Raw genomic sequence first — 27693 nt, 5'->3', positions numbered from 1 at the left:
GTTTTCCCATATAACAGGAACCGATGAAAGAGCATCCGAGGTCCCACACTATCTCATCGCCTGGGAGAGGATTGGAATTCTGGTTGGTTAAATACCCCAGAATTCCTACCTCTCTTTATGGCTTTGAAGTATAGCGTAGTGGATACAGCATGCAACTGCCACCTTGTTGGCCAGTGTTCGAGTCCCCTGGTGGGTTGAGTGTCTAAAAAGTTATAAACTTCAGCTACTGGAATAGGGTAGTCTGTGCATTAAGCATTTGGCACTGAGTTTTCCCATATAACAGGAACCGATGAAAGAGCATCCGAGGTCCCACACTATCTCATCGCCTGGGAGAGGATTGGAATTCTGGTTGGTTAAATACCCCAGAATTCCTACCTCTCTTTATGGCTTTGAAGTATAGCATAGTGGATACAGCATGCAACTGCCACCTTGTTGGCCAGTGTTCGAGTCCCCTGGTGGGTTGAGTGTCTAAAAAGTTATAAACTTCAGCTACTGGAATAGGGTAGTCTGTGCATTAAGCATTTGGCACTGAGTTTTCCCATATAACAGGAACCGATGAAAGAGCATCCGAGGTCCCACACTATCTCATCGCCTGGGAGAGGATTGGAATTCTGGTTGGTTAAATACCCCAGAATTCCTACCTCTCTTTATGGCTTTGAAGTATAGCGTAGTGGATACAGCATGCAACTGCCACCTTGTTGGCCAGTGTTCGAGTCCCCTGGTGGGTTGAGTGTCTTAAAAAGTTATATATATATATATATATATATATATATATATATATATATATATATATAGACTGTCAGACCACTGAGGAAAATTGAAACGGGAATTTCCTTAAGTACTTTCGTATATTAATACATTTTCATAAGGAGTGATTTTACTGGTCAAGTATTGGACATAAATAGGAAGGAGAGAATGGTGGAGTGAGGTGAGGTACAATAACAAATTAATGGGAATTAGGTGGACTCAAATATGAGCGGCACAAGAAATGCTGAAGGTCTATTAGCTCATACGATGCAGCTCCAATCCATACCCACCAACAAGCCCACACATGGATTATAATAGCATAAGATAGCAAATATTTACAATGAAATATTGAGACAAATGTGTTCCAATGATCCTACTCATATCGCCCTTTAATTGATCTATCAAAAATGGATCTAAGTTATATAAACCACTGCTAATGTTTAAATTACTTTCTTTTGTAATCTGTATCAAACAAGATTCAATTATTATGTTTCTGTTATAAGTGTTTTACAATTCGTTATTTAAGAAGCCATCGCCTAATCAATTTGGTGAGCATCTTCTCTCAAGACACTGCTCAACATAACAGCCTATTACAACTGATTAATTTATGTGCTTCGTCCCCCCATTTATCCCCTACGTATCCCCCTTGTCTTTTCCTTTATTGTACTTGTTTATCACCTGACCCCGTACTGGTATAAAATAACAAGTTCTGTAATCTCTTCACTTGAGAATGAACCATGGAGGTTCGGAACGTTGTGCGATTTGTGTAATTAGTGCAATATATTCTTCAGTTATTATATTATAATTATATGTCGTACCTAGTAGCCAGAAGCTTCTCGGCTTACTATGCAAGGCCCGATCTGCCTAATAGGCCGAGTGATTATTTTCAATAAATTGTTTCCAACTGGTTTATTTTACATATAATTATTATATTAAGAATAAAATATTGATAGTTATTTTGATTTAGATTAGGTTAAGATAGGTTAGGTTCAGTCATATCTACGTTAGTTGTAACAAATTTAATCAAATTAACTCATACATAGTGAAATGGATAGCTTTATCATTTCATTGGAAAAAAATTTAAAAATATAATCCAGGAAAACTTGGCTTATTAGGCAAATCTGGCCTTGCATAGTAGGCCAAGAACAGCGTTCTGGCTATCCAAGACCCGGGCGGCACAAAAAGTTATTTTCCCCTCCAGTACCAACACTCCTACCATTACCACGTCAGCAGCTCCGCTAGCACATGTGCTGTCTATAAATGCTAACAGCACCACCAATACTCCTGAAGTAGCTTCTACCACCAATCGACGACACCTGAGCTGACCTCAGGCTGCGAGGCTAAAGACGAAAACCGCCTAACCACAAATACGACAACTACTCGATACAAGACCACCTCATGGAGGCCACCTCACCAAACTCCAACTACAGCACGGCTCAGCCAGTCTCGGGCAAAGAAAAAACGGAAGACCTAGATGTCTACAACAACCCCGCCAGCTCCATAACATGTGGCTCGTTTTGATTCCCTGATATGGAGGAAGGAGGTAATAAAAATTTGTATGAGGGAGAAACAAATTGGCAAAATGATCAGGGAAAGTGAAGGCCCTTAAAATAATAATACACTTAGGTTATAATACCCTAACAGTAGAAGTTTAAGAAACAAAACGATTTAAAAGCACTTATCTCCATAGAAAAAAAAAGAGATTATTGCACTTACCAAAACGTGGATAAAAGTAAAAAATACAGAACTATTAGCTGAATATCAAATTTATTTAAACTATTTCACACACATTTTAGATGAGGAGAGGGAGTAGCTATATATATGTTAGGGAAAATTTTAAATGTCTCTAAGAGGGAATCAAAACTGAGCCACATATAGAAACTATTTGGATAGAATTTTGATATTTGATATATAATGATATTTTGATACTTTTGACTATTTCAAAACCCTATGTAGATCAACTTTAAGCGATAGCGAGTCTTCTTTCGTGTTAATTTTCCTACCTATTTTTGTATCGGCAAATTTGCAAATGCTGCTACTCAAACCTGGATGTAAATCAATTATATATATTATAAACAAATGAGGTCCCCAGAACAGAGCCTTGAGGCAAACCACAAAAACATTACCCCACTCTGACCTAACCCCTTTTATACTAACTGTTTCCTTTGGAATAGCCATGCCCTAATCCAACTTAATATTGCACTTTCAATACCATGAGCTATCTTTTTTAATCAGTATTTCATGTGGCACTGTATCAAAAGCTTTGCTAAAGCCAAGGTATACAACATCACAAACCTTACTACTATCAACTGCCTCAACTATGCTGGAATGAAATGATAGCAAATTTGTTAAACATGAACGGCCATTTGTAAAACCATGTTGTGAATCATTTATTAATTTATATTTTTAAAATGATGAATGGTTATGCAATTATGGATTCGAGTAACTTTCCCACAATAGCCGTTAGGCTAATTGGCCGATAGTTTGACGCGAGTGATTTATAGCCCTTCTTTAAAATTGGTGCCACATTAGCAACCTTCCACGACTCTGGCACTCTGCCTGATTAATGATTTATTAAATAATGTAGACAATGGATCGTAAAGCTCCTTTTTGCATTCTCTAAGCACCCTGGCAAACACTTTGTCCGGCCCTGGGGATTGGTTTGGTTTGAGTTTCACTATTTGTTTAATATAATCATCCCTGTAACTGTTAAACTAGTAGACCTGTCTTTGTCCCCACCCATATAGATTTGTTCGACGGAAGGCAGAGAGTTAAGTTCTTCTCTAGTAAATAGAAATGAAATATTTACTAAAAATACTAATCTCTTCATTATCCGTTATCTGACCTGTCTCAGTTTTTAATTGACCTATCTATCCTTTCCCTAATCTTTGTTCAATATTACTGAAAAAAAACTTTACGATTTGCCTTTGCTTGCCCTGCTATACTAACTTCCTATTTTCGTTTTGCTCTCCTTATCTCTTTTTTAACATTTCTAACCAGTTGTACGAATTCATGTTATAAACCGACTCCAAATTCTTGATCCTTTTGTACCAACCTCTCTTTCTACCTATAGGGTTCTTCAGCTCCTTTGTTATCCATTTCGGGTTATTAGTATTCGATCTATTTAATTTGATAGGTATACTAAGTTTCTGTGCTTTGCTTAGAATATTTTAAATAAGCTATACTTTGAAACCACATCTAAATTCCTTTTTACATTACCCATCGCAGGGCTCACGTCTTGCTTCAAGACCGGCCCACCCCTAAGCCCAAGACTTTCCAATCTATTTAAACCCAAAATGTCTTAGGCTATTAAAATCAGTTTTTCGAAAATCTGGCACTAACAATTTTCTCCAGTAGATCTATTCCATTTCATGCTAAATCTGATTTTGTGATCACTGTTCCCTAGTTCACTCCGTATTTCGATGTCAATTTGTGTTTCTCTGTTAGTTAACACTAAATCTAAAACATTTTCCCGCGTTGGTTCCTTAATGTGTTGCGCAAAAAGCAATCGTCAATTAATTCTAGAAAACCTTCTGCTTCGTTATTCCAGTTTAATCCGCTAAAATTAAAGTTACCTATGACACAAATACCGTTAGACTTAGATGCTCTAGATATTTCATCCACTAGATGCTTTTCATCCTCTGTTTAAATTTGGTTGCCTGTATATAGCTATTATAAAATTGTGTGCCTTTTTTTTTAATTCTTGCCAAATAGTTCGTGTGTGGGGATCAGTTTTGATGCCCTCTTTAAGGCTACATTACAAATTTTTCATAACATAATGGCTACTCTTCCTCCTCGCCTAATATATCTGTGTGAAATAGTTCAAATCCATTTATTTGATATTCAGTTAATAGTTCTCTATATTCTACATGCATCCACGTTTCGGTAAGTGCAATAATGTCTATTTTTTCTATGCATACAAGAACATTTAAATCGTTTATTTTGTTTTTTAGATTTCTACTGTTAGGGTATATAGTATTTGAGGCTTCACTCCTTCCCTGATCATTTTGCCAAGTTGTTTCTCCCGCAAACACGATTCTTTACTACCTCCTTTCTCCATATCAATTTCCATACCACTATATACTATCAGTTTAAACCCAAACAAACCCCTCCCACCACAGGTTCCAATGAGTTGGCAACAGCAACAACCCCAGCCCTGGATTGATGCACCCAATCCCGACCATACATTTAATTTCTTCCATGGAAGTGTTCCCAGTTATCTATAAATGATATTGCATTTGATTTGCAATATTTGTCCAGTCGGCAACTGACACCATATACCCTCGACAATCATTCATTTCCAACTTCCTTTCTTTTAAGAATGCCACATATGATCGGGATTCCTCCCTTGCTCCTAACTAATTATATGGCTGTCTTAAACCTTTGTATCAGTTCCTCACTCGTCCAACATTTCCAGCGGCACTGATACAAATAATAGGTTTGTTCCCATTTCGAGCCATAATAACGTCCAAGTTAAGAATATCCCCAATTCCTGCTCCCGGATAGCAAACCCTTAACCTGTTCCCCCTATCTCTGGCACAAAATGTTCTATCCAGATACCTCACCTGAGAATCTCCAACAACCAAAATTTGCTTAGGTACTTCCTTTATTTTGTGAGCACCTTGAGGGACCTGCGCACCTTTCGTTTTCATGACTTTCGAGGGAACTACAGTCTCCACACAGTATTCGTCCTCCAGCACTGCGAATGGGGATGGAAGTCATTACTATATTTGTAGGTGGCCTTGTCAAAACCTTGTTAAGACCCCCTCTGTCCTTTACGACATTCCATGTCGAATACTTTCTTCTGCTGCATTCCTCGTTCCCTTCTTCTGGATGGTGTTTCGTCTGTCATAGCTCCTTCCGCAGGGAATCCATCGATGCCGTCAGAGCTCTACATAGCTCCCTCACTGGCACTAGTTCACTCCAATTTTCATTTTCAGTATCAGGACAATTAGAGCTCCAGCTACACACACCCTCTCACTGTGACTACCTGACAGAAGGCCTGAGGACGAGCTATTACATACTACACTCGACTGATCACGTACGGACATTTATCGAACTAATTACCTCTGCTCGAATCCCAAAGCTATAACTTTCACCCGACTTAGTTCTAATACTAATAATGGAAAACATAACCTTGCTATCTAGACCTGCATAGAGGAGCAACCCTTCCTAGGTACTGCCTGTACTCACCTATTTGTATCTGCAGGATCGAGCATTGACTGATCCCGCTTTTCGAGCATCGGATGTTTACAGCAAAGACTCCGGCCCTATTTCCCTATTATACCTACCTGGTTGATGGGGTTCTGGGAGTTTTTCTACTCCAAGCCCGGCCCGAGGCCAGACTTGACTCGTGAGAGTTTGGTCTACCAGGCTGTTGCTTGGAGCGGCCCTCGGGTCCACATACCGATCACAGCCCGGTTGATCTGGCACTCTTTGAAGAAAACAATCTAGTTTCCTCTTGATGTCCACGGCTGTTCCTGCAATATTTCTGATGCTCGCTGGTAAAACGTTGAACAACCGTGGACCTCTGATGTTCATATTTCTGGTTTTGTTTCTCATACCTAGTTTTAAAATTATGAATAGTATTTGCTTCCACAACCTGTTAAGTGCATTCCATTTTTTCACTACTCTCAGACTAAAAGAAAACTTCCTAACATCTGTGACTCATCTGAGTTTTCAGCTTCCGCCCATGTCCCCTCGTTCTGTTACTATTCCATGTGACTATTTCGTCTCTGTCCACTGACAATCCCCCTGAGTATTTTATACGTTCATATCATGTCCCCCCTCTTCCTTCTATTTTTCTAGTGTCGTAAGGCACAGTTCCTTCAGGCGCGCCTCATACCCCATCCCTCGTAACTCTGGAACGAGTCTCGTTACAAAGCTCTGAACCTTTTCCAGTTTCCTTATATGTTTCTTCAGATGGGGGACTCCATGTTGAGGCAGCATACTCTAAGACTGGCCTCACGTAGGCAGTGTAAAGTGCCCTAAATGCCTCCTTACTTAAGTTTCTGAATGATGTTCTAATTTTTGCCAGTGTAGAGTACGCTGCTGTCGTTATCCTATTTATATGTGCTTCAGGAGATAGATTAGGTGTTACGTCCACGCCCAGGTCTCTTTCTGGCGTCGTCACAAGTAGGCAGTTACCCTTCATTGTGTACCGTCCCTTTCGTCTCGTATCACCTAGTCCCATTTCCATAACTTTACATTTTTTCTTGTTGAACTCCAGTAGACTTTTCTCTGACCATCTCTGCAACCTGTTCAGGTCCTCTTGGAGGATCCTGCAATCCCCATCAGTCACAACTCTTATCGACTTTGCGTCATCCGCGAACATCGACATGTAGGACTCTACTCCTGTAAACATGTCTAACATATATTAGAAATAGAACTGGTTCTAGCACCGATCCTTGAGGTACTCCACTCGTTACTGTTCGTCAGTCCGACTTCTCGCCCCTTATTTTAACTCTTTGGCTCCTTCCTGTTAGGTAGGTCCTTATGCATCCTAGGGTCATTCCTCCCACCCCGCCTGCCTCTCGAGTTTGAACAGCAGTCTCATGTGCGGTACTGTATCAAATGCTTTTTGGCAGTCCAGAAATATGCAGTCTGCCCAACCATCTCTGTCCTGTCTTATCCTCGTTATTTTACCATGGAATTCCAACAAGTTATTTAGGCACGATTTCCCTTTCTAGAACCCATGTTGATGTTTGTTCACAAACTTAACATTCTCCAGGTGTGCAACCAGTCGTAGCCAAATTTTTCTTTCAAGTACTTTACAGGGGATGCTTGTCAGTGATAAAGATCTATAGTGTTGGGGTTTCACCTCTCTATTATTCTCTACTCTTACTCTGGGGTGAGCAATAGTTATGCTCAAGGTAACTCACCGTAGCCCTGCGGGTCTTCCCTCGATCCTCACGGCGCCACTGCACGCCAGGAGAGTCTCCCAGTCAATCTTAACGGCCTCTTATTAAGAAAGAGTGAGAACACGACTCGATCACATCGACTGTCGTGTGCCCTCCCCAACAATAGGGCTCTACGGTTATTCACAAGATCGCCAACTGGTGTTTAAGGTGGCCAGTAACACCATCAGTGGACTGGTGTATTCAGTGGTAGCCTTGGCAAGGTCATACTCAAAGATCAGGAATCAGGCAGGTACTTATTGTTATCACTCTATGCTTACAGGTATAGTATAGCCACAAGATCAATGGAGGGGATGATAAAAACACAAAGAGAGTTTTGTATTTTACTTAAAATGTATGAAAGATGTCACAAAGCCAAACAATAATCAATTAATCAACTGATCCTGACGCGGCCGATAATTCCCATGGATATTATGTGATCATAAGGTGGCAACATCTCCCTTCCTCATCAAGTGTCAAGAACAGCTGATCGCAATGGACTCTCCGCGCGAACTTTGCTTGTTTTCTAGATTCGCTGTTTCGTTAAATTCTCCAATATTACTAGAAACTCGCACACTCGATATTGGCACAAATAAACCGAATTACTTAGTTACACTGTACTCAGGCTCAAACAGTCTTTTCTACAATCAATTCTACAATGATTCACTGTAATGGTCTTACACTGTTATTTATCCAACAATATATTATGAAATATTAACACGGGAGTTTTCAGTACTTTCTCTCGTGGGCGATAACGCAATAATTCACTATACTCACAAATGATTATTCACTGAATGAACATAGACATATATATGGTATATAAATCAATCATCAATACATGGAAAATAAATAGTTTCTGGGCACATAGCCTAACCTCCAAATACTGGCATAATCTTATATATAATTTACCGCTATATGTTCATATCAAAATCTATAGAAAGATATACACAACACAGTAAATTTATCACTGGTTCCTGGTGCCTGTACACACCAATAATCAACATGAATATTACAAGTACTCTTGATAGTACTGTCTAGCACACTGGTGCTTTACCGTGACATGGGTGAGACTTGCTCACGACATATAAAATCCTCAGGCTAGATAATATAGCCAAATAATATAGCTAACTAAAGGGGAATGGGGAGGGAACTAGAACCACCTACTTCACCCTATCCTCCGATGAGAGTCGAGATGTAGCTCCTGGTCCTCGTGTCGGGAACGCCCCCACACTACACGTCGTCGTGTCCTACCAGAGCCTCTCGTCGTCCCACCGTTTAGCGCGTCGTCTCCGTGCCTCCTCACTGCAGGTCCGTCCTCCTTCTTGACTTCTTGAAGGTTGGAGTCGGTCTCCTGGCCGTCGTCTTCTCCCAGCAACGGCTGTCGCCTACGTCTCAGCTACAGTCGTTCGGTTTCCCCAAATAGTCCTCTCTTCCTCAGCTACCCAGTGGCTCTGTCAGCCACTACGCTGTCACGAACTGGTGAATTGCCACAGACGTCAACATACGTCACTGCACGGCTTCACTGCTACTGGCACAGTACCTGACTGGAGCACTTGTTGCTCAAATAACCGTCAATTCCCTCTTCTGGTTCAACACATGAACTAGGGAAGACTTCTCAGAGTACTGGCGGACTTCCGATGACGCGTAAATCCACGGGAGCTGGAATAACTGTCCGACTGACAGGACCACTCGTCGCACGTCCGACCTCTATGACGTGTCGTGTCTGACTGCTGGCGCCAGCCTGGCGCGCTGGCCGGACCCCCTTCCTTCGTGACGTCACTTTCGCTACGGGAAGTTTTCATTGGCTCCCGGTGCCACATTGCTGTCGGTGACCAATCCGGTGCCACTGACGTCACACGGTTTTGGCGGGAGATCAGAGAGGTAAGCGCCATCTTGGCTCCCTAAAGGGCCTAAACCACAGGTCAAAATATTACTATTTCACAAATTTCTCGGCTCTCCGAGAACACTTCACTCTCTCCCATATATCAAATTGTAGCCTGCAACGTAGAGAACGCTTGGAAAAAGCAGACATGACTTACTGCAGGCGTGGGAGAATTATAAGGGGGGGGGGGAACTCCGTCACAATAGTTAAGAGCCTCCTCCCTATCACCTTTCTTGAAAATCGGAACGACATTTGCCTTCTTCCAGCAACTGGGCAATTCTCCCGACATAAGTGACTCATTAAAGATCATTGGCAGAGACATGCCGAGGGCCTGCGCTGCTTTTAGTATCCACGGTGATACTTTGTCTGGTCCAACTGATTTAGTTGCATCCAGTGGTAACTCTTTCATTACCTCCTCTGCTGTCACCTCTATATCTGATAATCTAGGGTAATCTAACAATGGGAGCTGCTCAGGCTCGGTTGTGAACACTCCATGGAAGCTGGCATTCAATGCCTCGCTGATTTCCTTGTCACTTTTAGTATATGGCCCCTCTGTTTTCCATAGTCTTGTCACTTGGTCGTTCACCGACATTTTTCTTCTTATATGGCTGTGTAGTAAGCTTTTCCGCTTTGGTCGCAATATCGTTCTCAAAGTTCCTTTCTGATGTTCGTCTTATGTAATGTATTCGTTCCTAGCTCTGTTGCATCTGATCCTGTTGTCCTGTCCTTTTTCTTCTGTACTTCCTCCACTCTCGCCTGCTGGCCATTTTTGCTTCCTGGCACTGTCTATTAAACCATGGGTTATTATATTCCCTCTTATTTTTTCCCTTTACTGTTGGTATAAATCTCTTCGGTCTCCTGGCATTTCCGTATGACCAGGTCCATCATATCTTGGACAGTTTTTCCTCTAATTTTCTCCTCCCACTGCACTCCTCCCAGATAGTCCCTTATCCTCCTATAATCCCCTTTCCTGTAGTCAACTCTCCTTTCCCAGTCCCATGGTCACAAGTTTGAATTCCATCATGTAGTCAAAGACTAGGACACAATGGTCTCTGGCCCCTAGAGGTATTTCATGTCCAAATTCTCGATATCTTCTACGTTCTGGGTGAAAATCAGGTCTAATATGCTCGGTGCATCTCTTCTTTCCCTTGTGTCTTCCTTCACATGTTGTGTTAGGAAATTACTGTCTAACATCTACTAACTTTGCTCCCCACGTTTCGTCCCCTCCATGGGGATTCCTTGATTCTAAATTTATCTCTCCATGATTTAGGTCCCTCATGACCAGCAGCTTCGCTCTCGTTCTGTGAGCTAATGTTGCTGCCTTCTGCAGTTCATTTATGCATGCCTTGTTGTCATCATACTCCTGCCTGGGTCAACTGTTTGGTGGGAGATTGTAGATTACCAAGATCACAATCTTCCTCTCATCTGCTGTGTGTGTGTGTGTATATGTGTGTGTGTGTGTGTATGTGTATATATATATATATATATATATATATATATATATATATATATATATATATATATATATATATATATATATATATGTCGTACCTAGTAGCCAGAACGCACTTCTCAGCCTACTATGCAAGGCCCGATTTGCCTAATTAGTCAAGTTTTCATGAATTAATATATTTTCTCAAATTTTTTTCTTATGAAATGATAAAACTACCCATTTCATTATATATGAGGTCAATTTTTTTTTATTGGAGTTAAAATTAACATAGATATATGACCAAACCTAACCAACCCTACCTAACCTAACCTAAGCTATCTCCATAGGTTAGGTTCGGTTAGGTAGCCGAAAAAGTTAGGTTAGGTTAGGTTAGGTAGGTTAGGTTGTCGAAAAAACATTAATTCATGAAAACTTGGCTTATTAGGCAAATCGGGCCTTGCATATTAGGCTGATAAGTGCGTTCTGGCTACTAGGTACGACATATATATATATATATATATATATATATATATATATATATATATATGTCGTACCTAATAGCCAGAATGCACTTCTCGGCCTACATTGCAAGACCCGATTTGCCTAATAGGCCAAGTTTTCCTGAATTAATATATTTTCTCTAATTTTTTCCTTACGAAATGATAAAGCTACCCATTTCATTATGTATGAGGTGAATTTTTTCCATTGGATTTAAAATTAACGTAGATATATGACCGAACTTAACCAACCCTACCTAACCTAACCTAACATATCTTTATAGGTTAGGTTAGGTTAGGTACCCGAAAAAGTTAGGTTAGGTTAGGTTAGGTAGGTTAGGTAGTCGAAAAACAATTAATTCATGAAAACTTGGCTTATTAGGCAAAATGGGCCTTGCATAGTAGGCTGAGAAGTGCGTTCTGGCTACTAGGTACGACATATATATATATATATATATATATATATATATATATATATATATATATATATATATTTATATATATATATATTTATATATATATATATATTTATATATATATATATATTTATATATATATATATATTTATATATATATATATATTTATATATATATATATATTTATATATATATATATATTTATATATATATATATATTTATATATATATATATATTTATATATATATATATATTTATATATATATATATATTTATATATATATATATATTTATATATATATATATATTTATATATATATATATATTTATATATATATATATATTTATATATATATATATATTTATATATATATATATATATTTATATATATATATATATTTATATATATATATATTTATATATATATATATATTTATATATATATATATATATATATATATATATATATATATATATATATATATATATATATATATATATATATATATATATATATATATATATATATATATATATATATATATTCCCCTGAGGGCTCCACAGGGAACGGACGCTGGGAGGAGGCTCTGCCGGCCATGTGCCATTATCTTGCGACATCCTGACCCTACCGGGCCCAGACTCAACAGTGTGCAGTGTGAACGTCCTGGGAAGATGTGAGGGTGGCGGGAAGTGTCCAGGGTTAACTATCGCCACCAAAAACAATCAAAGAAGTGGATTGGCAGTGTGGAATCGTTTGAACTACGGTGAGGGCCAACAAGGGCGCCCTGAGGGGCTCCCTCGGTTATGGTGGTGGGGGGGGGGGGGAAGGGGTGTTGTGCGATCAGTCGAAGGGGGTGACCCGTGTGTAAGTGTTAATGAAAATATCCCTGAAAAATAGATACCTCGGCTCTCGGGAAACAGGTATCGTGTTTTAAGTGCATCGAGCTCACAGTGAACCAGATTATATTGTGCAGTGATATATCACGAAATTATACAAACGTGTTAGTGTCACCCCTCTGTCTCCCCCCCCCCTCCCCATACCCGCTAGTGTGTACCGTCACCCAACCCAAGAGCAACCCCCTCCCCCCTGTCCAACCCCAACCGCGACCGCTACCTCCCTGTTTCCACCCCTCAAGTTACGTCCGCCCAGCGCCCACCAGGCGCCCGCCCAGCGCCCACCGATGTCACAGGTCACGACTGACAGCCAGGCTTCTCTAAGCCAAGAGGAGCCATCAATCGACGACAGGTATGGCGCATGCCAAGTGTGTTACAAGGTGTGGAGACTCAAGCGCAACGGAGATGTGCGCAAGCATGCTCTCAACGGAACCGATTGTACGGGCATGTGGTGCCCTCCCAATGAGGGGTATCAATCAAGGCCCCACTCCAGCAGTCAGGGAAAACACCTCCAACAGCCTCATTTCGACTGAGAATCTACTAGAAGCCATCAAAGCCACATCGGTTGGAACCTTGCAGCACATCCCCAAAGCTGCCCGGCCCCAGGCAGCAGCCAAACTATCCAGCCTCTTGAAAAAGGTCTGACTCCCTCGGAACCATCCAAGCATGACGCAACCTTCTCCTGTTTGGTAACATATGCCTAGCTGTCCCTGCAAGGAGAGACAAATCACTAGCTTCGTCGGTCATTATGGCTATAGTTTTCCTAGCGAGGACAACCAGGCATCCCTCCCCACCCGTGCCAAAAACACCCACGGCAGGAAAGGTATCAACAGCAGAACCAAGGCATCCAAAATCAGAGCAACAGTCAGCAAGAAAATAGAAGGCAACACAATAGGGGCGATCAGAGTCATCACCAGTGAAGACACAGTTGCCACCAGGGATGCCGATACAGCACAAGCCCTGAGGGAAAAACACCCACCCAGAGCTCCTCGTGACGACAGTGTTCCCCTAGTCGGTGTCACCAGAGCAGAACCCCTGTGTGCGCTCGAATCCATGGTGCATAAAGCAGCTATATCCCTCCCACCAGGATCAGCAGGTGGGTTCACAGGACTAAGACCCAACCAAATCAAACAAATGCTCAACCCTGCACTGGGAGACATTGCACAGGGCCTTCTGGTGGAACTAACTAGATTCGCCAACACATGTCTAGCTGGCAACATACCAGAGACCATACGGCCTCTCTTTTTTGGCGCTACCCTCTGTGCCCTGAGGAAAAAAGATGGAGGAATCAGACCGGTAGCTGTGGGCAATTCACTCCGGCGTCTCGTCGCTAAGGCTGCTGCTAGAGCAGTTAGTCAGGCAGCAGCCGATATGCTGAAGCCAAAACAGCTTGGGTTTGGCATTCCCCAAGGGTGTGAGGCAGCGGCTCATGCAGCTAGAGCCTACATTGCCAACATTACGGATGAAAAAGCCCTGATAAAGCTGGACTTCAAAAATGCTTTCAATCTGGTTAGAAGGGATGCAGTACTCAGTGCAGTTCATCGCCTTTTTCCTTTCCTCTACCCGTTTGTAAACTCATGCTACAGCAAGAATCTAACTCTGCTTTTTGGGGAACATGAAATTGAATCACAAAAAGGTGTCCAACAGGGTGACCCCCTTGCTCTTTTTCTTTTCTGCCTAGTTATCAAGGAAGTCACCGATAACCTGTCCAGTGAGCTCAACATTTGTTTTTTGGACGATGGTACTCTAGCTGGCTCCCCAGCCTCACTCTTGGACGACATAAGAATAATTCAGGAGCAAGGAGCAAGCCTAGGCCTCACCCTGAACCCTTCCAAGTGCGAAATAACCTACACCAACCAGCGCATAATAGGGCAAATAAAGGTTGTTTTGCCTGGCATTCATCCAACCAACCCTGAGGACAGCACACTCCTAGGTGCTCCTCTTGGAAGGAATGCCATCGATGGGGTCCTTGGTAAGAAGATCACTGACCTGAAGAGGATGAACGAGAGGATTGAAGACATCGATGCTCATGATGCACTTTACCTCATCACCAGATGCTTGTCCCTCCCCAGGATGACCTACTTTCTAAGATGTTCGCCATCTTTCAACAATATTAAATTAGAGGAGTACGACAGCTTGCTGAAATCAACACTAGAAAAAGCCTTCAATCTTTCCCTCAGCGACTCACAGGGGAAACAAGCCTCCCTTCCTGTCAGACTCGGGGGCCTTGACGTGTGCACAGCAACACAAATTGCTGTACCAGCGTTCCTGTCCTCTTCAGTGGGGTCTGACAACTTTGTGAAGGAAATCCTACCTGAGCACCTAGTTCAACAAGCAGGGGTACATGATCCCAGCTTCACAGACTGCACAACCAAATGGGTCTCTTCTCACAGGGCCAGCACCCCAACCACCGCCTTCTGAAGCCCTTAAGCAATCCAGCTGGGATCGCCCCATTGCCGACCAAGAAGCTGCGACAACACCACATGACACTGCCCGACTTAGAGCTGTAGCCGCTCCCCATGCAGGTGATTTCCAATTAGCAACCCCAATGTCAGCAACCGGCACCCGTCTCACACCGCAGGCCCTCCGAATTGCCGTGGCTTTCTGCCTCGCTGCCCCAATCCACACCGAATACAAGTGTATTTGCGGCGAGGCAGAGGCCGACAGATACAGACGGCATGGCCTTCTCTGCCAAAGGACAGGAGGATGGCAGGCAAGACACGGCGAGGTCAATGACATTATTAAGAGAAGCCTTACCACAGCCGGTTGTCTAGCAGAAAGAGCCCTGTTACCTAATGTCTCGCAACTCTGATGAGCCTGTCGGTCGCCCAGACGGAATCACTGTGAACCCCTGGAAGAATGGTAGACAGTTGGTGTGGGACTACACTTGCGTTTCAACTTTAGCCAATACCTCTGTTGACTTCAGTGCTACACAAGCAGGAGGAGCTGCCAATCACCGGGAAGCGGCCAAGTCACGTAAATACAGAGACCTTGAGCACCACTACAATTTTGTCCCCATTGCCTCAGACACACTTGGTGCCTGGGGTAAAAAGTGCTGCTAGCTTTTTGAAGGAGTTGGGGTCTAAGCTAATCGAAACTAGAGACCCTAGAGCTGCCAGTTTTCTTTTTCAGCGCCTTAGTGTGGCAATCCAGAGAGGAAATGCTCACTGCATCCTAACCGCCATCTGAGGAGCTGGAGGAGCTGTTAAACTTGTGACAAGCAGCCTTGTACCCTGAATGTAATCAATATTGTAACTTTTTGTGTAATGACATTTTCAAATAGTTAGATAAATATACACACATACCAAAAGAATTGGGGTGGTAGGAGAAGAAAATATCAAAGTGTTCAGTGAGGATCCACAAGGTCTTCTCTGAGTACTCTTTATTTTCTTCTCCGAGGCTACGGGTCCCTACACTTGCACCGGAGGTGGTACCCCTCCTAAAAAATTATAATATAAATATAAATATAAATATATATATATATATATATATATATATATATATATATATATATATATATATATATATATATGACAATGTCAGACCACGGAGGAAAAATGAAACAGGAAATTTCCTTAAGTACTTTCGTATATTAAATACATCTTCAGAAGGTCCAGAAGGACCTTCTGAAGATGTATTTAATATACGAAAGTACTTAAGGAAATTTCCTGTTTCATTTTTCCTCCGTGGTCTGACATTGTCACATTCTTAATCACGTGTTTATTTTCGTGATATACACACATATATATATATATATATATATATATATATATATATATATATATATATATATATATATATATATATATATATATATATATATGTGTGTATATCACGAAAATAAACACGTGATTAAGAATGTGACAATGTCAGACCACGGAGGAAAAATGAAACAGGAAATTTCCTTAAGTACTTTCGTATATTAAATACATCTTCAGAAGGTCCTTCTGGACCTTCTGAAGATGTATTTAATATACGAAAGTACTTAAGGAAATTTCCTGTTTCATTTTTCCTCCGTGGTCTGACATTGTCATATATATATATATATATATATATATATATATATATATATATATATATATATATATATATATATATATATATATATATATATATATATATATATATATGTCGTACCTAGTAGCCAGAACACACTTCTCAGCCTACTATTCAAGGCCCGATTTGCCTAATAAGCAAAGTTTTCATGAATTAATTGTTTTTCGACTACCTAACCTACCTAACCTAACTTTTTCGGCCACCTAACCCAACCTAACCTATAGAGATAGGTTAGGTTAGGTTAGGTTAGGTAGGGTTGGTTAGGTTCGGTCATATATCTACGTTAATTTTAACTCAAATAAAAAAAAATTGACCTCATACATAATGAAATGGGTAGCTTTATTTCATAAGAAAAAAATTAGAGAAAATATATTAATTCAGGAAAACTTGGCTTATTAGGCAAATCGGGCCTTGCATAGTAGGCTGAAAAGTGCGTTCTGGCTACTAGGTACGACATATATATATATATTATATAATTGATTGGATTGGTAGGATAGAAGACAGACTAATACAAGGGCGGAGGGAGAAGAAGATTGAAATGTTACCGAAAATGCTAGTTTAACATTAACCATATCACCACTATCACTAAATGTTCCAATTACGTGCAAGAAGAATGATTTACTTATCATAAAATGGTTTATCAACTAGTAGATAACCGCTTCAAGTTATAGTGTTAAACATTTAACATTAATAAACGTTTTCCCTAAACCTGTTGTACTTGTGTGGGAATAAATATATATAATACATAATGATCAACTGCGATTCGTACACGCTTTTCAAAGTAATTTTAATCCCTCGATTCCTACTGGTACTGGTGTACCAGTACTGATGTACTTGTGCACACGTACATGAAATTACACATTATATTAAATACCTCAAAAAGACTGATTCAACCCGTCTTGTATAGGGAGAAATATCCCGCTAGATAATAAGTAATTAATTTTCAGTAGAAGGCACCAAACCGGGAAGGCTATGTAGCACCATCAAATGTGCCAGATAATCAGAGGGTGCTAAATATCACCAAGGATGCCAATACGACAACAAAAACGCATAAGGCGAACGATATCAAAAGTATCCGAGTCGCCAAGAATTCTATCGAGGGACAAGCGACTGCAGGGGACAGTCGGAAAACAAGACACGCTCGTCCTGGAAGTCAGGACATTCAACAAGGATATGTACGACCGTAAGAGGGACAGTGCAATTCGGACAATAAGGAGCAGGGCGGCGCTCCATTAAGTGATCATGAGTTAAACGGGTATGGCCAATACGTAACCTAGCCAGAGCCGTTTCCCACCGCCGGTTACGGTGGCAGAAGGAAGGCCACGGACACACAACTCTTGAGAGTACGCAGTTTGTTACCAAGAACAGAAGACCAACAGCTCTGCCATCGGGCAAGGATGGAGGCATTAATAACTGGGTAAAGTCAGAATAAGGAACACCTTTATGGGAGATGGGACAAGTGCGGATAGCGTCCTTAGCCACAGCATCCGCATGCTCATTTAAAGAGACACCAACATGGCAGGGAACCCAGCAAAATGCAACAGACTTAAATTTACTGGAGATAAGAAACAGCCAATGTTGCATCTCGATGACCACAGGGTGGACTGGATTAATGGACCCTAAAGCCATGAGGGAACTGCGAGGGTCAACTACTACCACGAAGGAGGATTGCCCCCAGGAAACCAGGAGACGAAGAGCATAGATAATAGCATAGAGTTCTGCTGTGAAGATGCTAGCCTCCGGAGGAAGGTGACACATATAAGTGTGGTCAGGAAAAACAACAGTAGCTCATACCGTCAGCAGACTTTGACCCGTCGGTGAAGATGGGAACGGAGTGGGAGTGAGAAGAAAAGTGCTCAAGGAAGAGGCGTTTCAGAACTGTAGGATGGGTAAAAGCGTTAGTGATGCGGGTCAGAGAAATACAAAATTTGGGAAGGGGGATGCTCCACGGGGGCAAGGAGGGAACAATACGAGGAGAAACATTAGTAAGACGAACCGAAAGAATCTTGTGAGCGAGACAAACGGAGAGAAAGAGGAAGGTGGTGAAGAGGAACAGGAACTACAGGAAGGGTAAATGTCAAAGCACGACAGAGGCGAGTGAGACGATGCTATAAGGATCGTGCAAGATAGCGAAGACTAACGATCACGGCGATCCTGGAGAGACAGCCAGCCAGTGTCAGCGTACAAGCTGAGGGTAGGAGTTGAACGAAAAGCACCAGAGCCGAGGCGCAACCCAGTATGGTGCAAAGGATCAAGATGGCGAAGAGTAGGAGAAGGAGAAGCAGAAGAGTATGCAGGGCAATCATAATCGAGCTTAGACAGGACGAGAGAGGAATGCAAATAGAGGAGCGTGCACTTATACGCTCCCCAAGAAGTATGGGACAAAACCTTAAGTAGGTTAAGGGCCTTAGAGCATTTAACATGGAGGTAAGAGACATGGGGCGACCAAGACAAACGAGTGTCAAAGAATAACCCCAAAAGCTTCGTGGAATTTTTGTACTCAAGGGGATGACCATAAAGTGACAGAGGGATGAAGAACGACCCGCTTCCGAGTATGTCATGGCACACGTCTTAGTAGTAGACAACTTGAAATCATGATTGGTGGCCCAAGATGACACGGCATCAATCGCAAGTTGAAGCCACCGTTGAAAGAGAGGCGAATCATCACCTCGACAGCAAAGAGCAAGATCATCAACATAAAGAGCGGAGAAGATGCTAGAAGGAAGGGAGGAAAGGAGACCATTGAGGGTAACCAGAAAAAGAGTAGTACTCAGAACACACCTTCATACTGTCGAAAAGAGGCAGAGTGGCACCAAGCCTGACTCGAAAGGTACAACGAGAGAGAAAGCTTTGAAGGAAGAGAGGGAGATTACCACGAAGGACAAAAGAACGAAGGTGGGACAGAATATGGTATCTCCAAGTCGTGTCATAAGCCTTTTCCAGGTCAAAAAGGACAGCAACAACGGAGGTCTTCACAGCAAAAGCAGTACGAATATAGACCAAGTTCACCAAGACCTAAGTCGTGCTGCGGCACTTGCGAAAACCAAATTGAGAAGGAGAGAGGTGGTGGTGGTGTTCCAAGAACCACATCAGATGGACATTTACCATACGCTCAAACAGCTTGTAAACACAACTCTTGAGAGCAATAGGGTGGAAATCCTTAGGGGACATACCGAGAGACCCTGGTTTCCGAATAGGGAGTACAACGGCATCGAGCCAGTCCTCAGGGACGGGCGACGACTCTCAGACCTGGTTATACAGATTCAGTAAATACTGAAACGTGCACGGAGGGAGATGGCGAAGCATCTCATAATGAACGTCATCCGAGCCCGCTGCCGTAGATCCGCAGTGGGCCAGGGTAGACTGAAGTTCATAAAGAGAGAAAAGATCGTTATAGGGAAGGCGGAGAAGAGTGTGGAAATTTAAAGGATGCGATTCAAGAACAGGCTTACGAAGGAAGGAAGGATTGAGGAAGATGAGAACTAGAGCTAACAGAAGAAAAGTGGGAACCCAGTTCAGCCGCGACCTTCACTGGATCCGCCACACGAGTCCCACGGAGACAGAGAACCAGCGAAACATCTGGAACAAACTTGCCCGCAATCTTGCGGATCTTCTTCCAGATCTGCGGTAGAGGAGTATCGGACGTAATGGTTTTAACATAATATTTCCAACTCTCACGTTTAGCAGTACGGATGGTCCTACGGGCCACCGCACTTGCCTTCCTAAACAGAATACAAGAATCAGCCGTCTGCCGGTGGCGGTGTTTTTTCCAGGCTGCACGCTTACAGCGGACAGCCTGAGCACAGTCCGCATTCCACCAGGGAACACACTTCCGTATGCCCCAGGAGGAAGAGTGAGGGATAGAGCTGAAGGCAGCGTTGAAGACTGTCATAAAAAAGGAGGAGGGCGCGAGGAAGAGGCAGAGAGGAGAGGTCAGAGAGTCGCGCGGAGGGTGAATAGGCACAAGTCAGCCTTGGCAAACTGCCACCTAGGGAAGGAAAGGGGAGGGTGGAAAGAAAAAAGAAACGAGGATGGGGAAATTATCACTTATGGAGGTCATCAAGAACCTGCCACGTGAAATCTAAGTAGAGGGACGACGAGCAGAGAGAAAGATCAAGACAGGAAAGGGTGCGAGTTCGAGAGTCCACATGAGTGGGCTCACCAGAATTCAGAAGAGATAGAGAGGAAGCGAGGACGAACGGTTCGGGAAGACGGCCTCGGGTGTTTGTCAGAACATCACCCCAGAGGGAATGTCGACAGTTTAAATCACCCAAAAGGAGCACCGGCTCTGGCAAGGAGTCCAGGAGGTGCTTAAGATCGGGGAGGGAAAGAGGGACATTTGGAAGGAGATAAGTGGAACAGACTGTATATCATTTACCCACAAAAACACGGGCAGCAGAACAATGGATAGGGGACGGAAGAAGTAGGGGGACGAAGGGAATATCAGAACGAATTAAGAGAGCAGTAGAGTTATGGGCCCCAGCAAGAGCTGGTGGGGGGGAGAAAGAAAGGAATAACCACGAAAGTGACCAGGACGAGCACCAAGCATTGGTTCCTGGAGACAAACACAAAGTGGTGTAAACTGTGTAATTAAAAGTTGGAGTTCATGGAAGTTGGCATAAAATCCACGAATATTCCACTGAAGAATAGACATTATCAAAGAGAAAGGACAGTAACAGAGAACAAGAAAAAATATGGGAAAGAGGAACACAGTTTATTAAAGGATCTTAGGGTCATGAGCAGGGTCAGGAGCAGGGTCAGGAGTAGGGTCGGCAAAATCAGGGTTAGGGGGCATGGGTAAACTTAGTAAGGAGAGAGGGGAGGGAGCGAGAGAACAGACCAGACGTGGACTGATGGGGTTCGGAGGAGGAGGAAGAGGAGACAACTGAGAGGGGCAGGCAAGGACAGTTGGAGGAGGCGGGGGGGTGCAGAAATCAGGGAGTGCACCTCAGGAAGAGCAGCAACAGAGAGGGAATCGGGGGTGGAAGAAACCTACATATCAGAGACGGGTTCGACTACTGAAATGGGAGGGGATAGAGTGACAGTCAGAGGGAGGGGGCGTGGAAGAAAGCGAAACCTTCTTACCCGCCAGAGGAAGAAGGGGAGGAGCCAGGCTTACGTTTCTGGCTCAAAGAGACAGGCGTTCCAGTAACAACGTACCGGGCGACAGACTCAATGGTTTTAGCAGGAGAAGAAGAACGAGAGCGAACAACACGAAGATTGCTGGGAGGATGATGGATATCAGCCTGGACAGACAGGTGGCATGGAAGGTCAAGAGACTGGGGGGAGGGTCGGGAAGAAAATGAGGGGAGATGGAGAAGAAGACAAAGAAGATATGGCGGACTGGGTAGGAAGGGGGGGAAATCCCAGATGGAGAAGCGGGAGGGAGACCATCCGGGACAGGAGGCATAGGAATAGGGGAGGTGGTGGTGGGTGGGGTCGGGTTTAAGGCCTGGAAACGGTTGTGAGACCGAGGAAGACGGGAAGGACGAGGAGAGGTAGAACGCAACACGCGAGCGTAGGAGACGCCCGCGAAAGGGGTTAGACGACGAACTTGGCGTCTCGCTTCAGGAAGACAGACAATCACGGTGCTTCAAGTTGAGGACGGCTTCCTCGAGTTTGTAGTACATACACGAGCGGGAGAAGGTAGGATGGGCTTAACCGCAATTGAGGCAGCGAGCCTGGGGAGAAGTGCACTCGGACTTAGAATGACTATCGTCCCCACACACGGGGTACAGAAACACAGTACTGGTGCATTTGAGGACACCGTGCCCAAACTTCCAACACTTATTGCATAGTCTAGGAGAGGGAATGTACTCCTGAACGGAGCATCTGGCACCAGCAAGAATAATAGAGGGCGGAATGGTCCTATTATCAAAGGTGACTTTTACAACTCAAAGGGGCTGACGGCGATGACCACGAAAGGGTCGAGTAAACGTGTCCACCTGGAGGACAAAATGGCCTTGGGCTTCGAGGATATGTTTAATATCCTCATGGCAATCGTCGAGGTCCCGAAGACCAGTTGCAACATGGTGCGGGAGAAGAACAGTGCCAACACTGGCATTTAACCGAGCGTTCTTGGAGACCCAAACAGGGGTCTCTCCAATGTAGAACAAAGCGGCTAAGCGAGTAGCTGCATCCTGAGAAGGAGCAGCGACGACACGCATACTGTAACTGGTGGAGTTAAAAGTAACAGAGGCATCTACTGAATCAACAAGGTGTTTATGGAGGGAGAAATCGTCAGGAGGAGTAGAATCCAGATGGTGGAGATCAAAGTATTTAGTCCATGTAGCGGGACCAAACAAGGCGTTGTAAGTAGCATTTCGGGAAGAGATCGTGCGAGTGCGGCCGTGGCGGGAACGGCGTTGAGAACCCCCGGAGTTCATGGGGGTAAAAGGCGCAGTAGTCACAATGAGAGACGGAGCCGTGCCAGGGGACGAGGTGGTCACCACTGGGGGCTGGGGACTCGACCCTACCGCAGAGGAGGGAGGGGAGCTGAGGGTAGTAGTCAGGTCGTCGGGGCCCAATGCAGCAGGGGCTACAGGGCCTGGTCTTCCAACACAGTCCGACTCGGGGGCTTGGTTGCCCACCCTACGAGCCTGAGAAAATACAAGGGAAACATTATCAGCCATGAAAACGAGGAAAACTTTCATTCACGAATGTGCCCCCACACCCACCATGGAGCCACAATTAGAGGCAGGACACCCAACAAGAAGCTATCGCCGATCTTGCCGGGGCCCCCCAGGTGTGCGTCGTGAGTATACGCCCCACAAACGCCACCTTAAGAACCGTGAGTCCGTCGAGAGCAGGTTCAGTGACGAAAGGAGGATTGACAATAAAAGGGTCCCCTCGCTCTAGACGTTGGGTACTACCGTTCTACAGGTGCAAGAGTATGCCTCCTCAAACACCCGAGCGTCAAAACAAAAGGTCGAATAAGTAATCAAAACAGGCAAAAGGTCGGCAGGAAATGACAACTTGATAGAAGAGGAGGGAGAAAAAGAAACACGAGTAAAAGGAAAAGGGGCCTGGCAAAATTGGTAAAGGCAGCAGCAGGAGAATAAGGCTGCAAAGGGACAGAGGACTGACCCACGGAGCATCACACTCCGGCAGCTGCCCAACAAGCACCCTCACGGCGACAACGAGCCAGACAGTGAGGGGGGCTAGATAATAAATCAGGTCACACTTTGGTTGATCTAAAGGGCCGACTTATCACATTAGGGTAAAACCCAACCTCTGACTAGACATCCACAGCCCGTTCTCAACACAACGGCCAAGTGGTCGTTAACCCGGGCAGCCAAACGTGAACGTGAAGAACGCTGCATATATAACGTGTCCTCCGTCTATGCTCGTCTGCCGGAACAACCGTGGACATCTTCAAGAGAAAACTGGACTGTTTTCTAAGAGAAGTTCCGGATCAGCCGGGCTGTGGTATGTGGCCCTGCGGGCCGCTCCAAGCAACAGCCTGGTGGACCAAACTCTCAAGTCGAGCCTGGCCTCGGGCCGGGCTTGGGGAGTAGAACAACTCCCAGAACCCCATCAAGCAGGTGTGCTCTGGCCCACAGCAATTCACACATTTTAACAAGACATTACAAATATTTGATCATACGTGAACTATTATTAAACATTAGATCTTAGTGTATAGTTAGGTTGATCTTACTCATTTGACAATTTGTATTTCGGTACGTGGGTGAAGTTAGTTTCGGTTTGAACAAAGTCATCAAACTACAGTTTAGGAATTGGTCTGAACGTCACCAGTTAAATCGTGCGAAAAGTGCTTATTATTCACGAGCAGCTGTTTGGTGGTTGTAACATTGGACATTTGGCCGTAGTTTGAGGACGGGCTTGTACACCTGACTCAACAACGCTCGTATTCCTCTCTAGCACAGCTCTCAGGGTGTTCGTATTAAACCTGAACCACCTATTTAGGCCGTCGGTCAGAAAACGTCAATACAAGTTCTTTAATTTCTACTAAAATCCCTCAATTGACCAATTGGTATATCCAGTCCAAATTTTTTTTTTATTATTTTAGGGAGAAGTTAGAATTCACTCGCCTACTATAATCACCTTCAACAACAATCCAAGTCCTATACGCAATTTATACATACAGTACATTAATATTTACTTATATCGGACAAAATATAGTACTTGGTTACACAGGACGTTAATGTTAATTAAGTCGTCCCTGGGACTGGCTGCAGCGTGGACGACACTGACTCAGGATAGTTAGTTTCATTCACACAAGATGGGCTGTGTGATCCTATGGCTTTTGTCATCTAATTCCCGTAGTTACTTCTTCTGGTGACATTACTATTTCAGTGAGGCTTTTCTATGGAATTAAGTGGGGGGGGGGGGGTTATGTGATGCTTGCTAGATTAAAAAAGTCTTTGGTCCGTATTTCAACGACTGCAATACCAAGTTCACAAACACCTTATAACTGCCAGAATTTAACGACTATATTTAATTTTTTCTCCGGCTTTTGGTTGAACGTTCAATAAAGTTATTAGTTGTATACGTTTGTACAGTTCATGTCTCAAAGTTGACACCCGAGCCGCTGTTGTGGAACAGTCAATGACGGTCGTTTTAGCATGTAATTTTGTTTTAATAATCAAAAGTTTTCAGCTGGGTCAAAGTCTTGACTAATAGACAAAGATTTATTACTCAATGTCATTATATTTACAAATGACTAAGCCAGAGGTATTTGAATTATTTAAAATAAAGCTTTAACATCTTGTAACCCATTCTTAATTAGGCAATCAACAAATATAGACTAGTTTACCAACAGAATACATTGTGATAAAATAACTTATCATCTAGTGTAACTTGCCTGTAAGCCTGGCGCAGGTAACCTCTTCCACAGGACTGTAAAGTGTAACTAATTAATAGCACCAATGTGGCGGACGGCAAGCAGCACCTCTCCCTACGCCGGCCTGCACCACACTGCCCGCCGAGCCTTTTGACTACCTTGTCCTGATGGATCAACTACCTGTGATGTTATTCACCTCACCTGACATGAGACCGCTTCACATACAAATAATTCACAAGTAAAGTCACTTCAACAATATTAATAAAGAGTTCATTTCTATTTATGTGAAGTATGAGCAAGTATGAGTATGTATTACAAGCACATACCTCACTACTGGACATTAAACCCACTACCACACCCACCTAGTAGCTTGGAGGCTCCATAACGCCTTCTGTAACTGTGTTATGTTGGGGTCTAGGCCAGCGGCCAGATACAGCAACCGGTTACGGTGTTCAACCTCGTGTGTACTCACCTATTTGAGCTTGCGGGGGTTGAGCTTTGGCTCTTTGGTCCCGCATCTCAACAGTCAATCGACTGGTGTACAGATTCCTGAGCCTACTGGGCTTTGTTATATCTACATTTGAAACTGTGTATGGAGTCAGCCTCCACCACATCAATTCGTAATGCATTCCACCTGTTAACTACTCTGACACTGAAAAAGTTCTTTCTAACGTCCCTGTGGCTCATTTGGGTACTCAGTTTCCACCTGTGTCTCCTTGTTCGCGTACCAACAGTGTTAAACACTTTATCCTAATCTACCCTGTCAATTCCCCTGAGGATTTTGTAGGTAGTGATCATTTTACGCCTTACTCTTCTGTCTTCCAGTGTCGTGAAATGCATTTCCCGCCGCCTTTCCTCATAACACATGCCTCTTCGTTCTTAGTCTAATCTAGTGGCATACCTCTGAACTTTTTCCAGCTTTGTCTTGTGTTTGACAAGGTACGGGCTCCATGCTACGGCCGCATACTCCAGGATTGGTCGTACACATGTGGTATACAAGATTCTGAATGATTCCTTGCCTAGGATCCTGAAGGCTGTTCTGATGTTAGCAAGCCTCGCTTATGCCGCAGACGTTATTCTTTTAATGTGGGCTTCAGGAGACAAGTTTGGCATGTTATCAACTCCTAGATCATTCTCTCTGTCCGTTTCATGAAGTACTTCATCTGATATTCTGTATCCTGTGTCTGGCCTCCTGTTTTCACCGCCTAGTTTCATTACTTTGCATTTACTTGGGTTGAACTTTAGCACCCATTTGTTTGACCATTCATTCAGTCTGTCTAGGTAATTTTGTAGCCTCTCACTATCATCCTCTGTTTCAATCCTCCTGATTATTTTTGTATCGTCAGCAAACAATGAAAGAAACGACTGACCCCTGCAGGACTTCACTGGTGACGTCTCGTCAATCTGATTCCTCACCCCTCACAGTGACTCGCTGTTTTCTGTTGCTTAGGTACTCCCTCATCCAATGGAGTACCTTCCCTTTTACTCTAGTTCTACTCTAGGGCCCTCCAGCTTTTTCACTAGCCTTTTTTTGTGGCACTGTGTCAAAGGCTTTCTGGCAATCCAAAAATATGCAGTCTGCCCTCACCCCTATCTTTATTGCCAGGTTTTTGTTGCTTGGTCGTAGAATTCAATTAATCCAGTGAAGCAGGACTTGCCATACCTGAATCCAAGTTGATGCTGAGTTACAAAGTTCTTTCGCTCCAGATGTTCCACTAGCTTTATTCGCAAAATCTTCTCCATCAGCTTGGATGGTATGCAAGTTAGGGACACTGGCCTGTAGTTCAGTGTCTCCTGTTTATCCCCATTCATGTATATTGGGACTACATTAGCCGCTTTCCAAATTCTTGTCAGTTCTCCTGTTGCCAGTGATTTATTGTACACTATGGAGAGTGACAGGCACAGTGCTCCTGCTACTTCCTTTAGTATCCAAAGGGAGATTCCATCTGGGCCTATAGCCTTTGTCACATCCAACTCTAGTAAAAGCTTCCTTACTTCCCCACTGGTAATCTCAAACTCTTCTAGTGGTTCCTGGCTAACTATTCCCTCTCTTATCTCCGGAACTTC

The 27693-nt window shown here is 43.4% G+C and overlaps 1 protein-coding gene across 1 annotated transcript in view; it reads right to left on the bottom strand.

Annotated features, from left to right (window-relative positions):
* LOC138355201 (F-box DNA helicase 1-like) overlaps positions 1-25805 on the bottom strand; it is a 168384-nt gene extending 142579 nt beyond the window's left edge. Inside the window, exon 1 of the mRNA XM_069310055.1 lies at positions 25648-25805. The gene's annotated coding sequence lies outside the window, so the exon portion shown is untranslated. The remainder of the gene's footprint in view (positions 1-25647) is intronic.
* Positions 25806-27693: the final 1888 nt, after the last annotated feature.

Source organism: Procambarus clarkii, chromosome 66, assembly GCF_040958095.1.
Source record: "Procambarus clarkii isolate CNS0578487 chromosome 66, FALCON_Pclarkii_2.0, whole genome shotgun sequence".
Classification (NCBI taxonomy): Eukaryota; Metazoa; Arthropoda; class Malacostraca; order Decapoda; family Cambaridae; genus Procambarus; species Procambarus clarkii.
The sequence above is the reverse complement of the archived record's forward strand: the minus strand, read 5'-3'. Positions and strand labels throughout refer to the sequence as shown.